Below are 27,031 nucleotides of genomic sequence, written 5' to 3' on the forward strand. Positions count from 1 at the left end.
GCAGAGTCCTAGGAGACACATTCTCTCATGGAGACTCTATTTTTGTTCTTTCTTTCTGTTTCCCATAATCTAAAACAAAAGTATGTTTAGATTGAAAGGGTATGTTTCCCTCTGTGTACAGAAATGCAGCATGAATGGTGTGGTCCGATCAAGGGCTGAAGAAGATAGTTTCTAAAATTATCTTTTGAGCTGGCTGTGAGGTCAAAGAGGATAGAGATGAAGAAGTTGCAGTAATCAAGATGTGGGATAACCAAGACATGGACAAATGTTTCATTTGCACAGAGTTGGACCAACATTATGCAAATGATACACAACTCTACTTATCCTTCACTCTATATGACCATACCATCAAGATGGCCTAAAGCTTGGACAAGATCAGCTCCTGGATGAAGAATAGATGGTTGAAGCAGGTTACACCAATGGGCAGAGAAAAGTATTTGGAATAGTGTGCAGTCATGGTGCAGTCTCTTCTCTTTGAGTGCACATGCTCCTAACTGGTCAATTCACTCCATAGTTTAAGAGAATTCCTGGATTCAGCATTGATGCTAAGCACTCACAGGGCAGCATCCCAAAACAACACTTTCTATCATCTGCATCTGGCCAGGAGATTGTCCGATCCAGGCAGATTGTCCGATCCTTGACCTCAGTTACACATGCCTTCATCACCTCCTATCTGAACCACAAAGATGCAATACACCTGGGCATAAAGCCATCAGTCCACAGGAAACTCCATCTAGTCCAGAATATTGCAGTGAGTAATCTCAGCTATACAGGGTATCGTAAGCACCCATCCTCCATTCCCTACACTGAATATCGAGTCAAGTTCAAGGTCTTGGTCCTTAACTTCAGGGTGCTCAATGGTTTGGGCCCTGCATTTTTAAATCACGGCCTCAAGGTCCAGGATGAGGACCATGGTCAACAACTCTCCTGTGGAGAGGATGAGTGAAAAAATTATGTTAGTCATGCCATTGAATTCACTAGTGGAAAGCATCCAGAGACTACGGTGGTGGGGCAAGCATAAGAACCTGTATAAAACAGGGAGAAAGGAGAATTTGGGAGTAAAGGAGGGTACCCAGAACAGAGGCCACTTTTTCCTCCTTGATATTCTGATCTCCCTTGGCTTTCCTGGCCCCTTACTCTCCAGTCTCTCAGATCACTCCACAGAAAAATTAAGGAGAATGAGTACAGAATAGCGGCCCTCAGACTTGTTCAGGAAGAGGTAACCAAATATTTCACTGACAGACATTTCAGTAGAACATAAGGAATGCCAGGAGGGAATACAGAGAAAAGGAAATGCCTTGTGACAAGGTCAGTGCCTTCTTTTAAAACTATTAGGGTGCTAGCTAGCAGAAACAAACAGCAATAATACTGGTAAATCAAGACAGAGATTATGCATTGCCTGCCAAGGAGTTTAAAGATGATGGGAGGTGCAGCAGCAGTTTAACAGACAGGTGGGTTCAAAGCTCAGCATTTGGAGGAGGGATACTACACTGAGGGTAAGGAGAATGGAGGGAAGATGCTGAGAGGATTAGGATGAAGGAGAGGGATGTGGTTAGTTAGTGAGGAGATAAGGTCAGGGGCATGTAAAGGAAATGGGATGAAAGTAATTGTGAGATAATGCAAGGTTAGCAACTGGAGTGAAAGGAGAAACACAGTATTGAACGATGTTTCCAATCTTCTTAATGAAGTTGGTGAGATCCTGGGAAAGGAGGGGCACAGGTCTGAGGATGGACTCGAAGGCATAGAACTCCATATAGGGAAAAGGAGAAGTGTTATTAAACAGGCATACTCAATATTATGCAATACTCAGTATTATGCACCTCTCAAACATACCTGGAGAAAGGATGGTGATAAAAACAAAGACAGGAAATAAAATTTTAAAAGCCCTTATTTTTAATTATGTAATTTTATACATTAAACACAAGAGTAAGAAACATGGAAGTGTCTAAAATTATAGAAATTGCAGGAGGACTATCTCTATTCCCTCACATTAGCAAGAAGAACCTACGTGTTTGCTTTGGAAAAAGATAAATTTAGACCCTTATAAAAAGACCCTTATAAATTTAGGACACAATCCCATGGAAAAATTAATCCACAGGGACACAGCTGTTATTCTTTTTGATACTTCAGTGTGGAACAAGTTATTAAAAAATCTACAGCAAATAGATGATGATGGATTAACCTGTGTCTTGAAGATCTGAAAGGTTAAAAACAGAGGAGTTGTTCTATGTTGTATGTTACCAATGAAAGCAAAAGCTCAGTACCTGGAGCCTTTGAATGAACAGCTGTAGGGCCCAGTTTTCCGTGGTGTTGAGTGCCCTCAACTCTAATTGTTCTCAGGAAGTGCTCAGCACCTTGAAAGTTTGGGCCATTAATTAATTAAAAATTAAATACAGAAAAGCCTTTATCACTTTTGTCTATCCTGCTGCTAATGAATAATTATTTCCAACAGTATATTTTTGAGTGCTAAGGTTCAATCTAATTTGAAATTACTCTTGTAATAATGCTTCCAACACTTCCCTCAAAAGACTTCTTCACAGGTTAGCTAACCTCACCATTTGGAAACATCCCCCAACATCTGTCTATAAAGGTACTTCTATCTGATAACCATATACAATACTCAGACATTTCATCCTAAGCTTTGTGAGATGCATTTGTCTTGGTGAGCCATGGATGAAAAGCAGTCACTGATACAGCAGAGTGCTGGCCCATTTCTAGTTCTGAAGATCACAACCAAGGCAGTGGATTGCCACAGAAGAGGCCTGAGATCCAGTGGGGGAGATCAGAATACAGTTACTGTAATGCAGCTGCTAGATGACAAATACAGATCATTATGGTCAGATCCTTCTGTGCGCAGAAGGGATGAAGAAGGCTGTTTTCTGCAACTGACGCAGGCTGGTCTCCTGAACTATATAAGGAGTCAAGCAGGACTCTGAGAATGCACATTGCTCAGTGAACGGATTGCATTTTGCAGGAAAGTTGCCAGGTTCAATTCTCTGAAGGAGCCATTGATAATTTCCATTAGCAATGTACACACTTGTTCTTTCCTGGCATTCACCAGCCTGGACGAGCACCGATGTGTTTTAAAGGTGGTGGGTCAAATATTCCTAAATCTTCTTGAGCTTCACTTCACATGATGAGAGCAAACTGCACTCGTGGCTGGTTATTGCCAAAGGGTCTGTTATGGCTCTGTAAATTCCTGCCCTATTTGATTTATCTCCCCTGCAAAGTAACATAAGAGCTCTTCACAGCAGTAGCACCAGTTAGGAGAGGCTGGGGGAGGGGGAAAAACATCTCACCTTCCTCCACGTTTTTGCACTTGCTCAAAGTTCCACAGGCTGTGGAGCTGGGGGGCCAAGGTCCACTGCTTTAAAGCAGCGTTCCCATGCTAAATCACCTACAGCTGCTGCTGGAATGGTCGGAGCATCACTTCATCTTGCATGGTCACACCACCACTGAAATTTGACTCAGCTGCCCCTCCATATAGATGGAGGAGATGCCAAGCTAAGTTGCATTGCAGCCTGATGCACAGGATCTCAACACCGCTTAAATTTGGCCTGGCTGCCTGTCTAGCTAGATGACAGAGGGGCAGCTAGGCCAACTGGTGTTGCAACTTGGCACACGGGGAGTCTTTTCCTGTACAGCAGAGCACAGGGAAACCTTTGAGAACTCGACTCCAGGGGGCACAGACTCACACACTGTGTGGGATAAGAGAATCCTTGTGGGAGGTGCAGGGGGGGCAGAAGCAAAAACCAGAATGGGGTCCCTGCTGCAGGAAGGGCTGGAATTTTCCCTCCTCCCCAAGAAATATCTGAATTTGTTGTAGTCAGTGCTTGGGTCAAGTATCTATATTATAGAGTCTGGACTGAAGAGCCACTTCACTATACAGAATAGGTTAGCTAGTCATGATTTTGGAGTGATGGTGGTGGAGTAGAATTTTTGCTTCACTTCTATTACTGCAGTGGCACAGACTTGGCTTGCATCATTAGCATTCTACTCTTTTGCCTCAATAATTTGTCAGTGGAAATCTTCATGGTTGGTGAGAAAGGAGGGCCTTGCAGCTGGATAATTTGCATTTCTAGAAAATATTACAAGATAGATAGATTCAAGAACCTTCAGGGTGAACCAGTTTTGTTGATTTTCTCTGCTGATGGAAGGGGGAAAGTAATGATCTCCACCTAGATGAGAGAGTGATTCTAAGCTAAAAGATCAGTTCAGCATCTTAAACATATGCGACCAGATATATTTTGTGTGAAACCTATTGGCTCCATGCAGAGGTGGAGTTCAGATGCTAGAGTCTACATGGTGGCAATCACCAAGAACAATGTACTGGGGGTTTACAGGTTTTGGTTTTTGTATGCATTTTAAGATAAAGTGAAAGTATATATTTAAACTTGCCAGACAAGTTTAGAGTATTATCTTTCAACTCAGTCTCTTAATTTTTCATACATACACATTATTGTTAAGTTGCTTGTAAAATACTCAGTATATTAAGCACACACTGAGGAAAAGTATAGGAAGTAATAATTAGATATGCTGGTTTTCATGTGAGGAGAGCCTACCTAAGTAAAAGAAGGCTTGATTGAAGTTTCCTGGTACAACATCTAGTAAATTACTAGAACATATAGTGACGTAGATAATACCTGCCTGGTTGACAACATCATTAGTAGTACACATTTACTTGTGCAAAAGCAAGACTGTTCTACCTTTGAAAATAATATTGTGCATCCAATTCACATACAATACTAGGGACAAATTTTGCTCTCCATTACACTGTTGTAAATCTGGAGTTTCTTCATTGAAATAAACAGAGGTACTCTATATTTACCCTGGTGTAACAGACAACAAAATCTGGCTCACTCGCCAGGAATAATAATTTGGCAACAATTTTTAAAAATACAACCCTACATGTGTAAATGTACTAGTCCTATTATCAAGGTTGAGAAATTATGGCAGAGATGTCTAAATCCATCAGGCCATTACTACTGTAATAACTCTTTTCATATTAATAATTAGGCGCAATATTTGTAATCTGTGCTTTGAGAAAGCTTATGAAGAAATTTTTGGGCTTTGTACTGAAGCTGATGGGACCCCATTACAGACTTGCTGACATTTTAGCTCTCGTGCAAACATAATAATAAATAGGTTGGAGAATGCGCCTATAGAGTACACACATTATTTTGGGATTCATTCTTCACTTTGGTTTAAGTCATTCCATATGTGCTTAATGCTCTTTGGTACTAGACTGCAGCATAGTTACATTGTAGTATCCACTATAACTAGTGGACCACACATTGTGCACCAGATTGTGCACTGTTGAAATTAAAATAAAACAACATAAAAATACTCATGTGTGATTTTGGAATATAGTTTAATGTAATTCCATTTCAAGGTCTACAACTGAAATCAGTCACCCATGTTGTCATTACTGGTATTCTACCATTTTGTTACTCAGGAACACAAACTGTGGTATAAGAAAGGGGCTCATATTTATAATATTAGGGGTTTCTGCTCCAATGTATATATGTAACTCCTACTAACAGTAATGATCAGTGGAAGAGAACCTCAGACAAAAGGTAAGCAAAGAAATAATGAATTTTCACTTGTTTGTGACATTAATTCTTCAATATGTTGTCCCATGACAACAATTTAAAAGACAAAGAATGTATATTTGCTAGCACACAGCACTCCTTCTCTTAGACTGAAAGCTGACAGGTTGTTGTTGCAAAAAAAAGAAAAAAAATTTCATTGAGAGCAACCTGTTTAAACTTTCTGTTACATGGTGTGATTAAATTTACTAACTGATTTTATTAAATTTGCAAAATAGTATATTTATCTTCATTTTGGGGACAGTGGGTGGATAAAATTTGCAACTACATTGGTCAAAAAATAGACCAGTCTCAATGCACTGGGTTGGCATATGGTCAAAGCACAGAGTGAGTTTCTCTCTCTCCCCTTCACACTCACACACAAACACACACCATGAATGTTGCCAATAGAGTAAAATTTTCACATTAATACTGGAAGCAACTCAAAAGAACCCCGGCCGACATCCCATCTGTTCCCAGGAATTAAATTTAGAAATCATATGTAATATAGACATTTCTGTCTGAATATTATAAAGCTCTGACACATCCAGGCTTTCATTAAAAAGCTCTGAGATGTGACTTGAATAACAATTTGTCTTAGTTAATTAGTATTTTCAGTTTAGCATATTCACTTTCAGACGTATTGCTGTTTGCACATGGTAATTTAGGTAAACAGATCCCATCCACAGCTGCATCAATTAACACTGCTAATCAAAACTGAATTCAGGTAATTAGGCACATTTATGCAAAAAGTGTGTAATTTGGGGGGAAAGCTAGATTCTTCAGTAATATTCCAATAAGCATGAGTCTCTTTTTGCAGATAAGATGAGGAAATAAAAGGTAAATCAGCACTAATACATACCTGATGCAGCCTCAGTGAAAAGTATCTAAATTAAATCTCACTGTTTAATTGGCCTGTATTTTCAGAAATAGGACTGTATTTTTTGTATAAATGTATTTCTCAATGTTTCCATATAGAACAGTTGTTTCATGTCTGAGCAGAGGTTTAATGATCATCAGACAGGACTTGCAAGGTTAATGTTTCTTCAGCTATTTGTGTATTTATGGGCTATGCTGGTCAAACATGCTCTCATATCCTGTCTAGCAATTTCTTAATGAAAAAGCCCTCAGCACACTTTCATTTTATTTTCTTCAGAGAAGGTATATGTTAGTTATCTTAAAGAAAACTCTCTTTTCTCCCATTCATGTAAGAGCTCTCTTCCCATGTTCATCTCATCTTAACAGTGTAAAATAGTAAATATCAAATTACATCAAAATACTCCCTGGTACAAATGACTTAACTTTTAAATTTCTACAGCTCTGTTTTCAAAGCCACTTACTAAATACCAGTTCCTCTGGGTTTTTTCTACATTTTCACCAAACAACATTTAGTAAAGCATAGGAACAACTGTATATTAATATCAAAGGCAATATTTACTTTGTACTAGACAATACATTCAAAGTAGGAACACACATTATGACAATAAAACACATAATCTTTTACCTTTTGAATCATCATATTCCAGAGTTGTGGCTAAATCCCAGGCGTACACAGAGCTTTTATAAGTGACATGTTGATTTTATATTTTTCAGCTTTTGTTTTCATAGTTGTAGGCACTTTCAAAAGGCTATGCAAGTCTAGTTGACAAAATAGCTTTGTCAGTTTGTAGCTAGTCTTCCATAAATTCTGAACCTGATGAAAAAAATTGACAAAGGGAATTATTGATTTTTAACAGCTGTCTAAAATTAATCTACCATTTTGCCTACCTCAGGCTAATTCTTGTTCTCATAAGAGACCAATATAAAGCAAAATTGATTTCTCTTCAAAATAGCATGTTATCTTTTCTTAGACTACAGCAGATCTCACCTATCCTGTAGCTCAGAAATACTCACTTTCAAATAAACTTTTTAACATCCACAATGTATACTATGAATATTATAAAATTACTCATTTCTACTAAAATATTTGTTACTATATTAACTCTTTGTAATTATCAGTGTAAAGACTAACTCAGTAAAGGCTTTGAAAATGCACAGCGTTTATTTGAATCAGAAATATACATATATATACACATACACATATACACACACACAGAGTACTGCAAAATTTGCTGTTGTGTAGAACTTATGAAAATGCTAAATTTTCAAGTACCGTAGTTAAATGGGTTAACAAACCTTCAGTTTTAATTAGGCTGTCTGAGTTGAATACCACTAAAATGTATTAATACATTATCGAGTGCACCTTATCCACCTTACAAAGAATTCAAAAGAAAACACATTAAAGTGTATGGTAGAAAATAGGATTCTGAAGTATTTGGCTGTTAAAATATCATTTAGCCACACTGACTGCTGTTACTATGATCATATCTTGGAGTTTAGGATAAGGCAATTTCTAACTTTTACCAGAAGAAACTAAAAGCATATAAAGTTCCCCCTGCCATCCTGTCTGAAGACAGTATGAAGCAACGATATAACCTCACCTCTTTTCCACTTCCTCTGCATTGACTTGTAAGAGAAGGACATACTTGTCATACAAATGTTAAACTGAACAGCAGCAGTTGTCCATAGTCTCTCAAATAATTCCTTTACATTGACATACAGTGTATTTCATCAAAACAGCTGATTTGAACTGTCTCTGAAAGAACTTCCTTCTACTTGATTAATGTTTTCTTAAGAGAGCAAAACAAAAGCTGTAGTCACTAATGCTGCTTTAAACAGTATACACTGTAGCGAAAACACTACAGTAGCAACATAAAGCCCAACTGGTGCTTTCCCCTACCCTAAGTCATTACAGAGCTGGTTTTGATGGAATGTGTGCAAGTACTGTACACAGTTGGCTTGGCTGTTATGCTCTGACTACATCCGTAAATATAAACAAATACAGTTCAGAGCTTCTCTTCACTGAGCACCATCACGGCACAATTCACCATTCACTGGAAAAGTTAATACTCTATTAGAATACCAATATTGGTTGCATTTTGCATTTATTAATTGGTATTGAAATTTACTGACATTTAAGCTGGTATTAGCTAATATTGATCAAAGAATTATTGCTTATTTGCATAACTAAAAGAGGTTCACATTGACGTTGATTAGGACATGAAGAATTTCTCACACATGCACGCTTAATTCGTCTCCCTCTCATTTATCACTTAATTTTACAATATGGGAGGGAATGGGCATATTTAATGGTAATGAAAAGAAAAAATGCATAACATTAGATAGGTATCCTTTATTAGCAAAATGTGATGGATACCTAGTGTTAAAAGAAATCTTATTAAAGAAACTCAGGTCTGAGAAGACCAAGCTTGTTCAATTTACAGTAGGTAGTACTAAATATCATAATCTATGTATTTAAATGAATTTGGACATTATAATTTCAATATTTATTTGGTATACCTAATGTGGATTTGATTATTCATGATATTTCAATACAAATTAGTTTTGCAAACATGGGATCATCATTTTTATACAGTAAGTCTGAGAACGGCAGAGGCAAAAGCCGATAGCTAATAATTAGTAACCCTCACAAAAGAGAGACAATGAGTTGTTTATAAATGTGGATTGGAATGCAAGTCCCATAATTAAGAATCAGGCAATGATCCTTTTAGCAAATGTATCTCTTAGTTAAACATGCTGCTAATCCAAGCCTCAAGGTATAATTCATTACTCTGGAGGATCCCCTCTATATTTTTGCCAGCTGTTCCATCTGGGTCACTCTACCACAAGTGTAGTTTTCATCTCTGCCTCACTTTCTCTGTGGGGTCCCACAAGCAGAAGCCTGTCTTTCTGAAGGTTGTTTAAAGTGTAAATGAAAAGACTAGACAGCAGTGAGATGCTACCTCAGGCTTTTTAATTTCTGCACTACAATGCCTCGGACTGCTATACCTTGGCAGATTCACTATGAGTTCTTCTTTGATGAAAGAGAGGAAAAAATGAATATGGAACGGAGATAGCACATTTATTATCATTTTAATAGTGTAGAGCTATAGACAAGGATAGGAACTTTTTACTATGCACTGAGCCACTAAGGGCTGGGTTAGTGAAGTGGCCCTTACACAGCTGATCCAGATACCTGCACTGTGGCTAGCCATGCATTGGGAAGAAGCAGGTGGCCTGGAGAGAACAGAATAGGGAGGGGAACGGGGGAAGACTTGAGCCCTGCAATCTACTGGCACACCAGGGAATCTAAGATGCACTGGATGTTAACCTAGTACAGTTTACTCCTTCTCCAGATGAGTAGGGGGAACAGGGAGGGAAACAGTGACCTTTTGAGGGTTTGTTTACACACAAACTGGATCCAAAATAACTGTACTGGTTTTAATTCACACATCCTGATATTTTGGTGAAAGCCTCTTACCCAACATGTGAACATCCCACACACAGATTTATACCGAAACAATGGAAGGTATGAATTTAAATGGATTGAATTATTTTGGTTCCAGTTTTTGTGGCAGCAAGCCCTCAGACAGTCACTATCTTCCTCCCGAACTGCTTCAGGGCAGCCCAGCAATACACAGATCCTTACCAGGGGTGATTTGTTAAGACACAATTTAGCTATAAATGACTACAAAATTATTCACTAACTTGGAGTTACTGTTTATTTAAAAACTAAATAAGAACAAGTCAGATAGTTCTGAAGCCATTTCTGAGACAAAGAATGCAAAGATGATATGTAAAAATCAAGACATTACCGTTTTATACAAATAAATTAATAGGGTTTAAAACTCTTTGTAACACGTAATTTTAATGCAAAACTAAACCAATGCAAAACCAAAATTTATCAGAAATTATGTTGGAGACTGCTGAATTTTTCTAAGGTAGTACAGTGGTCCCTGCAACCCAACCCACAATCCTGCAAACAGTTAAGCAAACACAAAAAACTTTATGCATGTGACCAGTCCCATTGGTTTCAATGAACTACTCAAGTAACACATGTGGTTAAGTGCAAATGTACTTTTGGGATCAATCCTGCCATATGATTTTGGCCTCTTTGGAATTTATGCATATTCTTAATATTAAACAATGTGAGTAATATCACTGAAGTCAAAGCATCTAAGCATGTGAGTATATCTTAACTTCAATGGGACTACTCATATGCTTACATTTAAGCAGACGCTCATGTGTTTATTGATCCAAAACCAGATTTCTCAGTCCCCTGCAGGATCAAGATCGAAATGCTTGTGTGTTAGATAAAAGTACATTTCTTACTTACAGACCAATCATGCAAAGGGTTGCGCAGGTCAGCAACATTACTTATGAGAGTAGTCCAGTTAACTTCAATAGGACTACTCACAAGAGTAACGTTGCTTACTTGTGTAAAGTCTTTGTTGGATCAAGTTCTAAGGAAGACAAAACACATCAATATGACTTATATATCATACCTCTTTAATGAGTTCCCATTTTTTTCCATTGATACCATCTAGCTCCTGCATGTAAAGATTAGCTTCAGACAGTGGTTCTTTATTCCGGAATTCCTTTACCATGACAGGCACATCAGTTCTGCACTTTGCCACTGGACTAGTTTTGCGAGAACTAAATCCTCCTCCTTCTGCAATCGCATCTCACTGACATGCAAAAATGAAAATTAAAACATTTTTTTTAAAATCGTGAATGACATACCACTCTTTTCTGTGTTTGCATTTAAATTGGACAGAATAATTTAGCCCTGGCTTTTAATTTCAGAAGGGTTAATCACCCTAGCAAAGGTCAGGAAAACTTGAATCTACAATAAAATCGCTGCAGCTCCAGTCACCTGCAGGACATTTATTATATTCTTATTTCCATGCAAAAGAATGCATTACTAATCTTCTAACTCTTTACATTAGCACATTCAACATTAACATTTTACTAACATTATTAATTCCTCTAAAACTATTACAAGAGTTCATTTCTTCACATCTCAGGAGATAATCCTGTTAAAAACCAGGCACATCTGCTGCAACACTGCTTTAGTGGACCCCTCTAATCCTCACAGAGGTTTGATACTCCAACTGGGATCTAACAATGCACTAAGTCTCAATTACATAAAATATTGCAGGGTTTAGGTTAAAACAACAATACACTGTTTTAGCAACTTAATCTTGCCTATTGTCTGCAATTACATCACTAATCTATTTTGCTGCTATTCACTGCATTTCCTATTCGAAACAAAATATTGATCTGTAATTTTTTTAAACTGCTCTTGAAAAGCAATAGAAATACCAGGCTATGTTAAAACCACTGACAATAGGAAATTGATGATAGGAATAACATTTTCCAGCCAGAGCAATGTCCTATTTTGATAGGAAGGCATTGTCCATTAAAAATGAGGGTTTCACTTGCCACTTCTTATTTTGTCTATTAATTAAAAGTAATATCTTACTGCATTTAATTTGGCTGAGGACTGCAAAATATCTCTCTAAAATACTATCCAGAATTACATTTCATTATTAATGATTTTAATGTATCTTGAAAACCATACATGACTTAGCTGCTAACAGAAAGGGTCTGCATAGGGTCTGTTTCCATTTTTTATCCAAAATAAAAGTCAATCATATTAGCTAATTTGTAATGCAATCCTTCCAGTTTCTAGTCAAACAATATCATTTGAATGCTCCTAACTGTAAAGGTAAAATTTACCTTAAGCATGTAGAAGTCCAAAAGAACACCTAATAAAGACCTGATATAAAACTAGAGTGCATCACAAGGAATTCACTTCCAAAATTCTGGAAACTGATGTTGAAAAGTTACAATTACTTGTGTATACAAAGAGTAATAAGCAAAAGGCTCCTATACTGGCCTTACTAATCCCTGAGAGGAAGAGGAGGAACCTTGGTATACTACCCCACTTATATTTCAAAATTATTGTTTAACTATAACAATAGCATTGTCACACACTGTAATATAAATATAATGTTCTTTTACCTCCCAGTATTTCCTTTTCTGTTTCTCTCTCTTCCTCTTTTGTTTTTTTTGTATGGCACACAGACACACATACACAAACGCTCCTGTCACTGTCAATATTCAGACTCATTAGCAATATGTCAGGCTGGCATTTTCAACACATACTCCGGCACATAACTGAACAACCAAGTAGAGCACACAAATAAATAAAAATACAGTTGCAAAGAAGAAAAGGCTCAATGGAATAATTTTTAACTCTGAGAATCAAGCAAATATAGAAAAGAATAAGTGAAATGCTTACACAATGTTTTATAAATGCAATGTGAACTGGGTCTCTAGATAGCAGCTCAGACATTGTTCTCTGAGTTTTTACATATAGACTTAAGTACAAACATATATTTTAGCAATACCATCTATTTAGCAACAACATTCCTTAACATTAAATTACAAATGGAAGAGCTCTGTGCTGTAACTGTTTCCTTTCATCTTTTAATCAGATTCAAACTAAAATAAAAACCCTAAGAAAATATCACAAAATACAAATTGAAAAATATTTTTAGTTTCTAAATGATAAACTGCCAACATTTTTGTAATACTTATATCGAGAAAATCAGCAATGACAACAACCACATTCATGGTTTTGACAAACCACGTCTGATAAGATAATGAGTAGTATAAAAATAAGGTGCACAGTGCCAGACTATATTTTTGATTATTCAGCTTTTTATTTTTGGGTAAGATTTATTCTTGGTTTCTATTATAACTGCTTTAAAAATCCAGTGATAAAACAACCAAATTTCTCCATGTGGCACCATGAAATGACTCCTCAAAGTCATAAGAACATTTGCCTAAATTAACGAGAGACAATTAGAGCAAGTGCTATTGTGCAAAGAACAAACATACCTTTAGCTGTACAAGTGCACCCCTTCTTAGCACATCTACATAGTTCTGCAGCTCCCGAGTGCAAAGGTCGACTCTGCAATGCTTATGATCTTGTGACAATGGCATCACACTGCTGGTAAATTTTTCGATTATACTTCTCAGACGTGGTAGCAACTTTGTTAATTATGATATTAGCCAGCTGGCGGGTATGATCAATCATCCACTGTAAAAAAGCCAGACAACGAGACATCTAATCATTGCAACCAGAGCAGATAAATTTTGTTCCTTTCTTATACGTGTCACAGATTCTATCCCTCCTGACCCTCTACACAGCCATCGACTGTCAAATTTAGATTCAGCAAGCTCCCAGCTTTTCTTTATCCCTGCCTTAGATCTGAAACTCCTGGTTATCAGGAAGACAAGCGTCACCAGCTGTCTCAGAGCAGGAAGGCAATCAGGTGAATAGTACTTATTATCTTTCATTGCTTTCTGAGGAGTGACAAGATTGATTTGGGACCAAAAGCACATCCATATCTCTAGCACAGTGACTAGGGCTTCAAGTTCTGACTGTGGTGCATATGTAAAGCTGCAGTGAGGAACTTCAACCCTGACCTTATTAATAATGTATCTTGAAAGTTTAAAGAATTGAAAAAAATAATTTGAAAATTTACAAAACTCCCTTTTTTACAGCTACACTGGATATTCCCTTCCATCCTCCCCCCAAAAATATGAGTAGGATGACTGCACTGTTACCCAAGAGACTGTGTTTCACAGTTGGATGGCCTTAATTGGGCCCATAGAAGCAGTTAGCTGCCATTAAAGGCTTCTCTGTAGACATCATCCTTCTCAACTAGTTTGATTGTCTGTAAATTCCGATTAGTGGAACCCACACTGTGAGAAGGTTAAAACACGCAAATAAATTACTACCTCATAATATAAAAGCATCCTAACTAAATTTAATCTGATAGTTAATTTCAGTCTTGCTCTGGAAGCAACACTATGTTTGAACTTCTTTATTTACTAGAAAATTGGACACCTTTGCATCCTGGCTTCAAGATTGTTGTTAAAAACTAAGCATATTGTGAAGTACCAAAACGTGAATTAAATAATGTGGAGTTGAAAAAGTAAACGGTATACAAGTAGTGAAATAAAAAAACTAATACTAAACACGGTTGTACAACAGTAAAGGTATGGTGTTATTACGTTTAAAAAATTAGGCGTAAGTCCTGTCCATGATGATGGTCAATTTATAATGACACGCAAACATTTTTGTGGACTCCTATTTTTATTTTGTAGCATTTACCTAGGAACTATAGTAAACCTCTAGGATGGACTTCAGTTTTGGCCGAACTGTCTGCAGTGAACATTTGACGATTTGGATCAGAGCCAGTTTTCCAAAAAACATATCCTTTCAGAGCTCATGTACTTAGCTTTGTTTATTCACTTTCAGTGATCATATTGAAAGTCATTTCTTTTGTTTTTCTTTAAAGTTTTCAAAGATTGATAAAAATTTCACACACTTTTGAACACCAGGGAGAAAAGAGCTGCAGATAGAACATGTAACAGTTTATGAGAGTATAGGGTATAATCTAGTTATGTTGCCTTGAAATTACAGTGCTATCAGAGCTTGCTTTGTCCTTCTAAGTGTGAAATTCTGCTTTTATGCAACTGTCTGATGTGGAGAGTTTAAGGGGTCTGGATGTAACTATCATTTAGATACATCTCAATAATCAAAACACAAGTTGCCTAAATTGATCCTTATAATAGAATTTTATTCTGCTACTTATTGGACTAAAAGTAGGCAGGAAAATATTTACAGCCATACAAAATGATGAAACAGGGACCTCTGCTTATAGAGGTAAACCTTGAAGTAAAATGACAAAACTCCCTTTGACTTTAGTGGAGCCAGGATTTCACTCGTTATTCAAGAAACCATTTGTGTACTATGTCTTTTATTATTTATATGTATTTCCCTACTGCATATAGGCCGGAATCAGTATCAGACCCTATTGTTCTAGGCACTGTACAAACATGAAGATGAGACAGGAGCTAGACCCAGCTTATAGCTTGGGTTTAAGACCAGATGCAACAAGCGAGTGTAACAAACAAACAGGGGGAGTGGTGGTAGGCTGAGGCAACAATAATACTACTTTATTTTATTCTTTGCACAGATGAGCTATATGCACCATATGTTGGTAGCTAAGTCTTTCTCATTTTTAATAATATGAAATATACAAACATATCAGTAGTGGCATCCCCACTTGGCTACTTTCCTAGGCATTGTCAGCTATCTGTATACTGTAGGCATCACAGCAGCAGTGAGGAGGGATGCGACAGAGAATAGGTAGTGGTTTAACTGCTTAATTTGGGAGAGCTGTACCATCCATAAAGGGCAGCATGAGAGAATGTTCAAAGTGGTACATCACTGGCATTTAAGTTTGGCCATTGTGTATAAATGTGACAAACTTTTTGGTTTTTTTCATTCACTACACAACTGTACTCTAAGGCTCAAATTCTCAAAGGGGCAAAGGAAGTTAGGCACCCAACTGCTATTAAAAATTAGTGGGATTTAGGCTTTAAATTCCCTTAAGCCTTTGAAAATCCCAGTCTCAGTTGTTCTTCCTATTGACATCTAATATCAAATTGTATCCCAAGAAAATAGCACATTGGCAAGGAGTGTATGGGGCTTGGGGTGAGTTCACAAAGGGGATGCACAAGGAGGAAGCAGAGGAAGAGCACTTAGTAGAAGGTGCTAGACATTATGCCTAGAACAGGAGGAGAAAGAAGTATGGTGGAGTAAAGAGCACAGAAGATGCACAGCAAGAAAAGAATTGAACAGATTCTAGGGAAAGAATCCTCAACCAGGAGGAAGCCACAGCATAATTACTGTGCAGCAGCTCCAGGTTCAGAGAGTGGAAGACACATCTACTAACATCTCACAGGGACCATAATTGTGACCACCCAGATCGAACGGATACACCTGCTTTGAGCATAACATGCTCCCGAACTTTCCACAGAGATTGCTGTAGCAAGCAAGGTCCCAGATCACAAAGAAAAGGCAAAACAAGATTAAACAACTTTATGAAGGTGCAGGAACAACCAACTAAAGCAAAAAAGCTGTGATGATGATTTTAAGTTGCTTGGATCAAGATACCTGTCAAAACTGCACTGCGCAAGCCAGTTTAGTATAAGCTCATTTACTTTTAAATAAAATAAATGTACTTGGCGGTTTAACTGTAAAAAGATAACTATAATAAACTTCCATTTGTTACAGCTCAACACTGTATTACAGAATATTAAGTGAAATGTAAATGATATAAAATGAAGTATGTAAATGCTATATTCAAATAAAAATGAAAAATGTAATTAAGGGAAAGCTCTTAATATTCAAATACAGTAGTTTAAAAATTATGTCAAGTGTCTGCCAATTAATAAGGAACCTAAGATGCTTGACTATAATAAAAGGTACAGAGGGGAGCAAAGGAGCAATATAAGGGCAAGAAGCCAACGAAGCATGGCGAACTCTGTAGATTTGGAGGAATATGTGGGGCAGGAGCACAGGCAGATCTAAGAAGGAAACATCTCTACATGGTAAATGTCTTTCCAACCCATCAGGAGTTAGAACAGCTCAGAGCTGCATTAATTTCCCCCTTTAAAGTTGTTATCCTCTGTGTGCAACTGCAGAGAAACAACCTATTAGAGGCAATCAGGACTTTTTTGACAAAAGTTGTGTTTTGTTGTCAGAAAATGCCAATACACTGAAATCAAGTTTTGTAAAAGCAGCAAAGAGTCCTGTGGCACCTTACAGACTAACAGACATATTGGAGCAGGAGCTTTCGTGGGTGAATACCCACTTCGTCAGATGTAAGTTTTGTAGAAACGTATTAGTTTTGACAAAATTTTCATAGGCAAGGCTTCTCAGGTTCAGGATAGAATTTCTGGTCAAAGTGGGAGAAAGATGGCGACCCACCTCAGAATAGCCAATAGCCAGTGGATAGGGCACTGGGCACAGTGGTTAGGGCACATTCACCTAGGATGTGGGAGAACCATATTTAAGTCCCTGCTCTCAGGGTCTCATATTTCCCTTATATTGCTCTGTACCTTGTAACTATTCCAGGGTGGGTCTCTGTGACACACACCCAAATACACACACTTGTTCATGAAAAAATTCAAAAGATCTGTTTCATTATAAAACAAAAATAAATGTTAAAACTGACATTTTTTCAAAACAGAACTATTATTTTTCAGCCATCCCTAGAGCCTGTAGCAGTTTGGTTCCTGAGTTAGCCAAGAATCAGGCTATGGGGGGGGGAGGGTATACAACAGTATAAAAATGGATATTGTTTTTTTACTACTGCAGATCATAAATCATGTTGCATGACAAAATGTACGTATATTTTATTGAACAGAATAAAAACTTCAAATTTTTTACAAAACTCAACCACCTCTGAAATAAATCACACTTGGCATCTTCAATCATAAGCGCTGTGAGGGAGGCTATATGTTTGGCTAGCACCTAGCCCATTGTGGGTATTACTGTAATACAGATAAATTATAAGAAAAATAATAATAATACTTACATTCTAGGGTTTGTTTTTATAATGGCAAAAGACTTAACTTTATTCAGTAAGAAGATTGTTGGCTTGAAGGGCTTTGATTTTATTGGGCTGTAGCCAAGATGATAAAGGAAAAGATGAGTCTGAGAGCAGTGAGAAGAGCTTCCTTTGCCTCTGTCAGCCACTGCCCTTTTCTTGTATTGATAAACCTGTTGAAGAGATCTCCTTGGTTTCTCTGCATAGTCAAATACTGTTTGCACCAGACACAATATCAAGTTCTACCACACTGAAGCAGACTACCAGCACCGATTGTATTATCCCTTCTGGCTTGCAGGCAATAGGACAAGCACCATCAATCCAGGAGGTGGATGGACTGATGTCTATTCAGCCGGTAGAAACAACATACATCTTTTCCCCAATAGGGCAAACAAGCAGTCTCACTCCCATTGTAGTTATCAGCAGAACCACTTTCTTGCCTAAGTCTCTGCATAATGCAAGAAGGATTTTAATAAACCCTCACTATGGCAGAGAAAGACAAAACTCAGTAACAATTGCACACAAGAAAGCAGACAAGTCAGCAAATACCTGTGTTATAGGAAGATTCCATATGATATAAAAAAATGAATTGATGCCTACTAAAATAAACACATTCATGCCAGAAAAGAGAACTCTATCTCTGATTCTGCAGATACTGAACAGTCTTGCACAAAAGAGACGCTACCTGTGCCTTATACAATGAAGAGTGGATGGAAAAGTTTTGCATCATCCTCAGGAAGAAGAAAAGATGCTTTCCACACAGGGAAAACTTATCGGGAATCAAGCATCAGTCCAAGTCAACTTGTCGCAGTCCTATGACCATAGGCAGTGGCATTACTTCTTCCTATAATGGTAGGGCATGCAGCATTGAGTGTGGATTGGTGGCTGAAGAGTCATTTTCCCATGCCTTTCCCCACAACTTTCGGGTTCTGGCAAACTTCCTAAAACCTGTGAGCCTCTCCTGATTAAAGGCCAGGCCCACACCCATTGATAGAAAACTGGAAAGAATTATACTATGTGATGGTAAATATGCACGGTGAACGACAGCTGCACCTAACCTAAATTAAATGGATATTTTTACAGAGATAATGAATATAACCCATTTTGTTGGGGAAAAATACTGAGCTGTTCAAGCAACATAGTATTCTATTTTAGACATATTAATTTTCAAAGCAACATTTTATATTTTTCCAAAAATAAAGGTGCATTTACAACAGAAGCCTCTTCTCAAAGAAGATGTTTTATCTCTACTAAACTGGAACATGCATAATACTACAACAGAAACATGTTTTAGTACATGACTCTTAATAAAACAGTTGAAAGAACACATCTGCAGTGTTGTGAAGCAAATCAGTATAAACTAAAATACGCAAACCATCAGGAAACAAAAAAGTATTAGAACAGCACATCTGTTGTTCACAAGGATTATCCTCTGAGGAGAAAGCCGAGAAAGCTCAACTACTAATATTTAGGACCTGGATGCACCTAAAGCTGCATCTCAATGAAAGCATCAAACTGCCCAGCTCTGACCAGTCAGGGACTTAATAATTTGCCAAGTTATTTTAATGGACTTCTTAATTTTAAGTCTATTATTTAATTTTTTTAAAGATAATATACTGCACCTGATTAATCTCAGAGAAGTTAGAGCAGCAGCAGCAAAGGCATAAAAATGACCAAATGGGCCAACTCAGTAGCTATTTTCTTCAAAGCCTCATTTTCCTTTTCATAAACTCTAAAATGAGGCTCACTGAGAATGAACAAATCTAAGTTATTCTTAGTGACTGAGGACAGCAAGCAGTAACCAAAAGATGATCAAACCATAAAAGGAACAAAATTGGTTGAAAGATGTTTATTAGACTGTGGGAAAATACACATTTTTTAAGCATGTCTAATTTCAAAATAACCACATTATAGCACTTTCTTTTCTACAGACAACTATTCTTATGATGGGGGGAGTGATAGATCAGTGGTTTGAGCATTAGCCTGCTAAATCCAAGATTGTGAGATAAATTCTTGAGGGGGCCATTTAGAGAATGGGGGCAAAAATCATTCTGGGGATTGGTCCTGCTTTGAGCAGGGGGTTAGACCAGATGACCTCCTGAGGTCCCTTCCAACCCTGATATTCTATGATCTGCTCTACCTATCCATGATACAATGACCTCAAGTAAGCACAAAGTAAAATATGATTATCTACAAAAATGTATATATATATACATACACACACACACACACACACACACACACACACACAAGCATTCAGAAACATCTGTGATGTCTGACCAGTTTTATAAATGTGTGTACTGCATTCAAGGTCCTGGCATATGTATAATGGATGGCTCATATGTATGTACTATGTGGCTGAGATTTTCAGAACCATCTAGAAGATTTGGATAACCAACATCAATTAGTATTAAAGCAACAGGTGTCCTAATCAGTTAGGTGGCTTTGAAAATTTTAAGTTATATTTTTAGGGGAAAACATATCTGAAACAAACAGTAGAAGTTTTAATTTATTTAATTTATTTGTGGTGTATAAAAATGAACTGTTCACAAAATCTCATGTACAAAAATATTTTTTAAAAAGTATCAATATTTAGTTGATATACTATACTATATTATTCTATACTATACTATAGGCAACATTACTGAAGAACTAACCTTTAGTCCTAAAAAAATCACCCCCTCAGACAGGAGCCTGAGACTTTACAGATAGAACTGATGGCTGGGCTTTGTCAGACCAACTGAGGAAGTGAATTTCAGCATTGGGAGCACACCACTAAGAAATGCAGTCCCCAGTTGTTGCCTATTTCCAAGAGATTTCTTAAATCAAACTAGGTTCATCATTCTATGTGGGATCATTCTATGTGGGTGGACAAAAGCGTAAGTTCATTTCCCTGTAGGTGAGAGCTGACTTCAGGTCATTCAAACATTTTGTATATGCTGTTTGTGATACATATTTAGGACAGTGCATGACAATCAAATATGCCAGTAAGCCCTCATGAGAAAAGACCCTTTGATAACTCTCTTGAGCTTTCGGCTGTGGAAACCCAACAGCTCTTTGCTCACTTGTAAAAGCTCTTGCAGCACTATACATTACCCACACACACAAAAACTGGACTGTCACAACTGAACATTGACGAAATATTAGAGAAAACAAAAGAATTCACAAACTCTCTGGTGTAAACATAAGAATCAAACATACAATTACAGAATGCTACACTTCTACAACCTTTCAGTTGAACTAAAAGAATAATCTAAATTGCACGTTTCTTGGTTTCATTAAAAAAAAAGGAATCCCCTATTGTCTGTTGTACTCGAAGCTAAAAAACTGCTACCAATGATATGCAACTTAACAGAGCTACTACATAGTTTTATGAATATTTTTAATCAGAATTGTCTGATGTAGATTAAAGCCATGATTCAGAAAAGCATCCCTATTCAAGACAACACTTAAGCACTTGCTTAATTTTAAGCACTTGTTTAAGTGTTGTCCTGAATAGGGAAGGACTTACATCTAAGTGCTCTACTGAATAAGGGCCTATAGTCTGAAATGTTAATGGGAAATCTCAAGAATGCATTATACGATAATAGTTCTAGTTATACTTCTAAACACTCTTAGAAATCCGAACTTACGAGACTTCTTAGTTTGAGTGGTGGGCTTTTCCAAATGTGTGTGAAATTACATCTTCTTCCCTTTCAGTACTAGGTCTGTTAATTACACACATTGTATACAATAATTTGCAAATCTGTAAAGATGTTTATGTCTCATTTAAGGATTTTGATCAAGTCTCTGGAAATGTTTCTAAATAAACATGGTTGTCTTGGTCTTCCTCTCTATTTTTAAATACAAATACCAACTTAATTATCATGATATTAAAATTATGCAATCAAATTCATTGCACATAAAAAGGAATGCCAAAAAAGGAGAACAAAGTAAAATTGATAGATTCAAGTGGAAAAATAAATAAATAAATAAATAAAGCACTAGCTGGAGTTGTGAAGATCAAGCATTAAGATGAAAGATGAAACAGATGCAATACACAGAAAGATCAAAGAGCTCTATCAATTCATTCTGAGAGTCAAAATCCAGCTGAGCATCAGAGCTCTGTCTGCATAATAAGAAAGGTTGACTAAAACATAAGGATTAAACAGATGAGCTGTCTCCTGTGAACGCACAGCAGAGAAGCCCTGCTGAGCCACTTTTAAAGACACTCTGGAATTGTACACCTGCTACTCCACAGTCAAGCCAACAGGAAGCCAGGCTGGCAGGAAAAAAAAATCCACTAATGGACTAAATAGCTATCTTTAGGAGAAGGAAAAGTGTCCCGAATGCACACTTTTGAAAAGAAATTTTCAGCTCAGGAAAATTACAATTTATAGATTTGTTCTTTTTACTTTTAGAGTTAGTTGGATTACCAAACATTTTCATTAAAACATGGATTTAAAGCAAATATTACCATCATCTTCACATTCATTTATAAAGGAAACAAAAGCCTACTAAGTATTGTTCCTGTGATAGAAGCCTAAGAACTCACATAATAAGGTCAGCCTAGGACTACGTACAGAAATATCAACAAGAATATTTCTAGTTTAGAATTGCTTACGCTGTAAATATGATGCTAAGTGGCAAAACTATCAATGACTTCTTTGGGGCAGAATGAAACTTCAAGATCACTGAAAAATGACCTAATTTCATATAAAGGAATCATTTTAAATAGTATCATACATAGTCCCCTTTCTTGACTTAATCATCAGATAGATTAAAAAAATAAAAATTAAAAATCCCAGCATAGCACACTGATCATTTTGCTCTTATTTTTTCTCATTGGTAATGAGAAATAAAGCTAGGAAAAATATTATAATGTTGAATAGTGGCCGTGACAACAAACCAATTAAGATAACATGTTTCAAGTGATGCTGGGTTAGAAACTAGATTAATTTTAGTATTAAAAACCTAATTTTAAACTATTTCCTATATTGTCCACTACTTTTAGTTCCAAATGCAATCCCTATATATAAAAAATTAAGTAGTAACAATAATTTCAGTACTTGGAAGAAAGGGTAAATTGCTGAGACTTTACAAATTTGTGGCATCGTTAACATGCTATTCCGGGTCTTACTCAGAGTAAAGCCTACAATCCATAAACTGAAAGTGAGTATTGTACAAAGCAAAATAAACTTACAATAAACTTTAAGGCTTTGATTTTATTTTCACCAACTTTTCAATTAGATTTCAACTGACTCCCATAGGTGGCTTCTCTCCCTTTTTTTCCTTTTATATAAATGTCACTAACCTGTTTGGCCTATGAGTGTTATTTACAATCACATCTTTCACCCTTGTTTTAGCTGACAGGACAATCTCTTCATGGATCTGTGTAGAGCTGATATATTTGATTTCCAGGTTATCTACTGCCTGCAGATACAAGCACTTTGATTGTTTACAATGCAGGAGTAATTGGTAACAGCTAAATAACTCCACAGAGACTGATTTAAGAGTGCTTCATCTATTACATGAATGCCGGGCTTGATCCTGCAGTCCCTATTCTGGCAAAACTCCCATTGACTCCAATGCAAAACACAAATAATTTTTAAAAAAGAAAGAATGAATGAATACAACAATAAGTTAATTATCAATCACATACATTCATTATTCATAACTTTACTTACGGTATGTAAAATGGATTTATATTTACAAAACAAATTAAAATAAATAACCTCCAGTTTCCAAAATTTCAACAGATTTCAAAATACGGCTGTAAAAATAAGCAGGTTCTGTATGAAACCATTTAATAAATAAAATGGAATACTGACAGTTTCTTTCAGAACACAGCCCCAAAACTAAAATGTTCATGACGAATTACAGCAAAAACAGCTGCAAAGGATTAGATGGCCCTATCCTCATTCTTCAATAGTTTTGGGGTACGTTTCTATCAGATCCCTTAAACACAGAATATGGTTTTTTTACACCACTTATTATTGAAATACCTACATTATTCAGTTTCAGTTGAATTATTCCAAGCATTAGATTCTATGGGTAGTAGATAACACTTTGGGTTTTTTTTGGCCATTTAATGTATTGCTTCCTTATTGCAGGTATTGGTTCGAAATTTAATTTAAAAAATAACTTAAAAATTGTCACTGAGGCACAAGCAGCTAAATATATTGCACTGCTTCTGTTAAAAAACAAAGTCTCTATTTTAAAGGGGGGTAATAGAGCTTATTTTAACTTTCACTCTCTGTAGCCATTTTATGACCACCAAATTTATTACTTCACAAAATGGTGTGGATGTGCAATTTTTTGAAGACATTATATTAAGAGGCTATTAAAATAAAAAAGTGAACATAACATATTGTACTGTATTATCTGAGAAACAGTAGATGATCATGTAATTACAGACTGCATAGTAACGTATATTTAAGGAGGGATAAACTAACATTGTGCCTGCAACCTCAATATAATCATTTCCTGAGTTTTCAGAGCGTAAACTTGCAGTGTTCATGTACCCCTAACATCATCATATAATTGACTAGTTTATGTTTTTCAGGGTGGGAGGGGGGTGTATTTTAAAGAAAAAGATTTCCTAATTTTGGCTTAGTAGAAGATTATATCTGGCTACTTTTACCACTGAAATATCCATCCATTGCAGCCTGTCTTTCTTCTGGTGTAGCCAGACAACGGATAAATTCTTTCACTCTCCTCTCCTCTGAAAACAGCAGGACCTTCTTGTCTAAACTTAAAAAAAAATCTCCTTTGGGCAGAGACCAGGCTTGGAAAATGTCAATCTAATACGTGAAAAGAGTGGTTAAACACATAAACTGGCTTCATCGTTCTTTTTAATTATTACTGAAGTCTCAAATAGGGGTGTTAGGAATAGTAGGTGTTCAGCTCTTGGCATCTGCTACTTATTGACAACCAAATTTTCCATTATAAAATTATATTCGTGGACAATTTCTTCAACAGATGGGGAAAATCTGACATGTGACTCTTTCAATGGTAGTTTGTTCAGAGCAAAGGAATTTGAACTTGTTAGTTTTAAAGTTATTATGTTTTGACTATATTGTGAACAACAAACAAGAAAATCTGAATCCACTTTTTAATACTAAAAATTGGAAAAACATTGTTCATCCATATACCATAGCAGGCTTTTCTTTTTTTATATTTGGTATCAGACTATAATCCCTCTATGTACCAATGGTTTTTTAAAAAACGCACATTGATTTTGTTTGACAGAAAGTAAGAGCCATGATTAGCCTTCAGTTTGTTAGACAGGCAAGACTATGTATTTTTTGAAGCTTCATGTTTTCCTGTGTCATATGTGCAAAATGTGAAAGTTCATAATTTGCTTGCACTATGACCAAGTTTGCACCTGGATATCATGCACATCCTTTTGAAAATTTAGCTCATTCTCTAGATTTCTAAATGTAAAACTTTATTCAAGTACAGTTTTTATTCTTCACATGTTTTTCAGTAATAAAAGCATAAAGTTTACTGCAAACTACAGTAATAAAAACACTTTTAATAAAGGGAGAGGTAGCCATTAACTATTGTGACTTTTTTCCCCTTTATTTTCAGCCTGTGATTCTGAGCTAAACTGCTATTCACACCTCATTTTTAAAAAATGTGTATGTATAGGAAAAGATAAAAAATTTTCTAAAATGGAAATAAGAAGGATGAATATACAATCATTTTAAACATGTTTTTACTTTTACAAAAGGTAATCAATAAGAGAATATCAGCAAATATTACATTACTGGACTAAGACAACCAAACAAATAATACACATGTGAAATTTCAAACCCTAAGAGCCTCACCTAAATGCCCAGAATAAGTTTTGTTGGTATTATAATTCGCTTTACTGTGGCGTCAGTGCCATGAATAAGCTAACTTTGTGTCAGATTTAGATGCCCAACCTCATTTATACACCTTGCCCCACTGTGGCTTCACTGAAGTTAATAAGGGAATAAATCGCTAAAGTATGAGGGTATAAGGGTTCAAAGTTAACATGACAATCAGAAAGTCAGCATCTAAGAACATTTGTCTATGGTAAATGGAAAAAGCCTTAAAGGAATTGGTATTCTCTTTATGCTTAAAATGAATCACACAGCACAAAAAGCTCAACATTTCCTCACTTTGTCAGATGTATTTTGTATCAATAAAGATACGACTTTGGTCCTACATTATATAATTACGTGTGCTTTAACAGACAAAGAAGATTTTGAAGTCACGTTTAAGTTTGGGCTCCTAAAGATTGCAAATGATTTCAGACACCAGCTGCTATAAATACATTTAAGCTTGCCTCCCCACTCAGCAATGACCATGCATCTACAGTTTCATTATCTCAAAAATGCTTTGGCTTCATCAGCAACAGATGAATTCATTAATTTCTTTATTAATTCAAATGATTTTTTTCAATTTTTATATGCCCTAAGGTTGTCTCTGCAAGATCAGCTCCCTCTGTGTTCCATAAAAATGTAATCAATCTCTATTATAGTCATGAAAATGGTATTTGTCACTTTGCTGAGAAAAAAATAATCAATATGTCTTGCAGGGCAGAACAGGCATTTAATACAGCGAATTGATGCCTGTTAGAGAAATTCAGCTTGCCAGCCGTTTGGGACAAGCTAACAGAAATCCAGAAAATTCACCCAGGGTTGACAGATGAATATACAGACATGCAACAAAAATTAATATTTGGGCACTTTGAATGGCCTGTCATTTCATATGTTGGAGAGAACATAGATTTAGACACTCAAATCTCAAAGATAAAACCCCAAAAAACATGTACATAAAAGGAATTTTTGACTCTTACCATTTTCTTATTGTATCAATACTGGAAGAATAAATAATCTCCTCTACTTTAAAGCATAGCTCCAGACAAGAGACTATATCAAAAGCACTGTTGAGTTTTAAGCAGAAAGACAATACAAAGATTAGATGGTGGCACTGAATGCCTGAACGCTTTGGAGTGCACTGTAAAGCATCAAACAGAATAAAGAGAGGCCTGCGTATTGATGAAATAGCAACATTCTGCACTATGGCACTGTTCAAAGTCTTCTGGTGGACAATATGAAAAATCCACAAGTA

The 27,031-nt window shown here is 36.4% G+C and overlaps 1 long non-coding RNA gene across 1 annotated transcript in view; it reads right to left on the bottom strand.

Annotated features, from left to right (window-relative positions):
* Positions 1 to 27,031, bottom strand: part of LOC115647140 — a 77,207-nt gene that overhangs the window by 16,774 nt on the left and 33,402 nt on the right. Inside the window, exons 5-7 of the long non-coding RNA XR_003999221.1 lie at positions 13,377 to 13,578; positions 10,973 to 11,155; positions 7,093 to 7,281 (exon numbers count right to left, since the gene is read on the bottom strand). This is a non-coding gene — a long non-coding RNA (uncharacterized LOC115647140). The remainder of the gene's footprint in view (positions 1 to 7,092; positions 7,282 to 10,972; positions 11,156 to 13,376; positions 13,579 to 27,031) is intronic.

The sequence above is a fragment of the Gopherus evgoodei genome, chromosome 1 (genome assembly GCF_007399415.2).
Source record: "Gopherus evgoodei ecotype Sinaloan lineage chromosome 1, rGopEvg1_v1.p, whole genome shotgun sequence".
NCBI lineage: Eukaryota > Metazoa > Chordata > Testudines > Testudinidae > Gopherus > Gopherus evgoodei.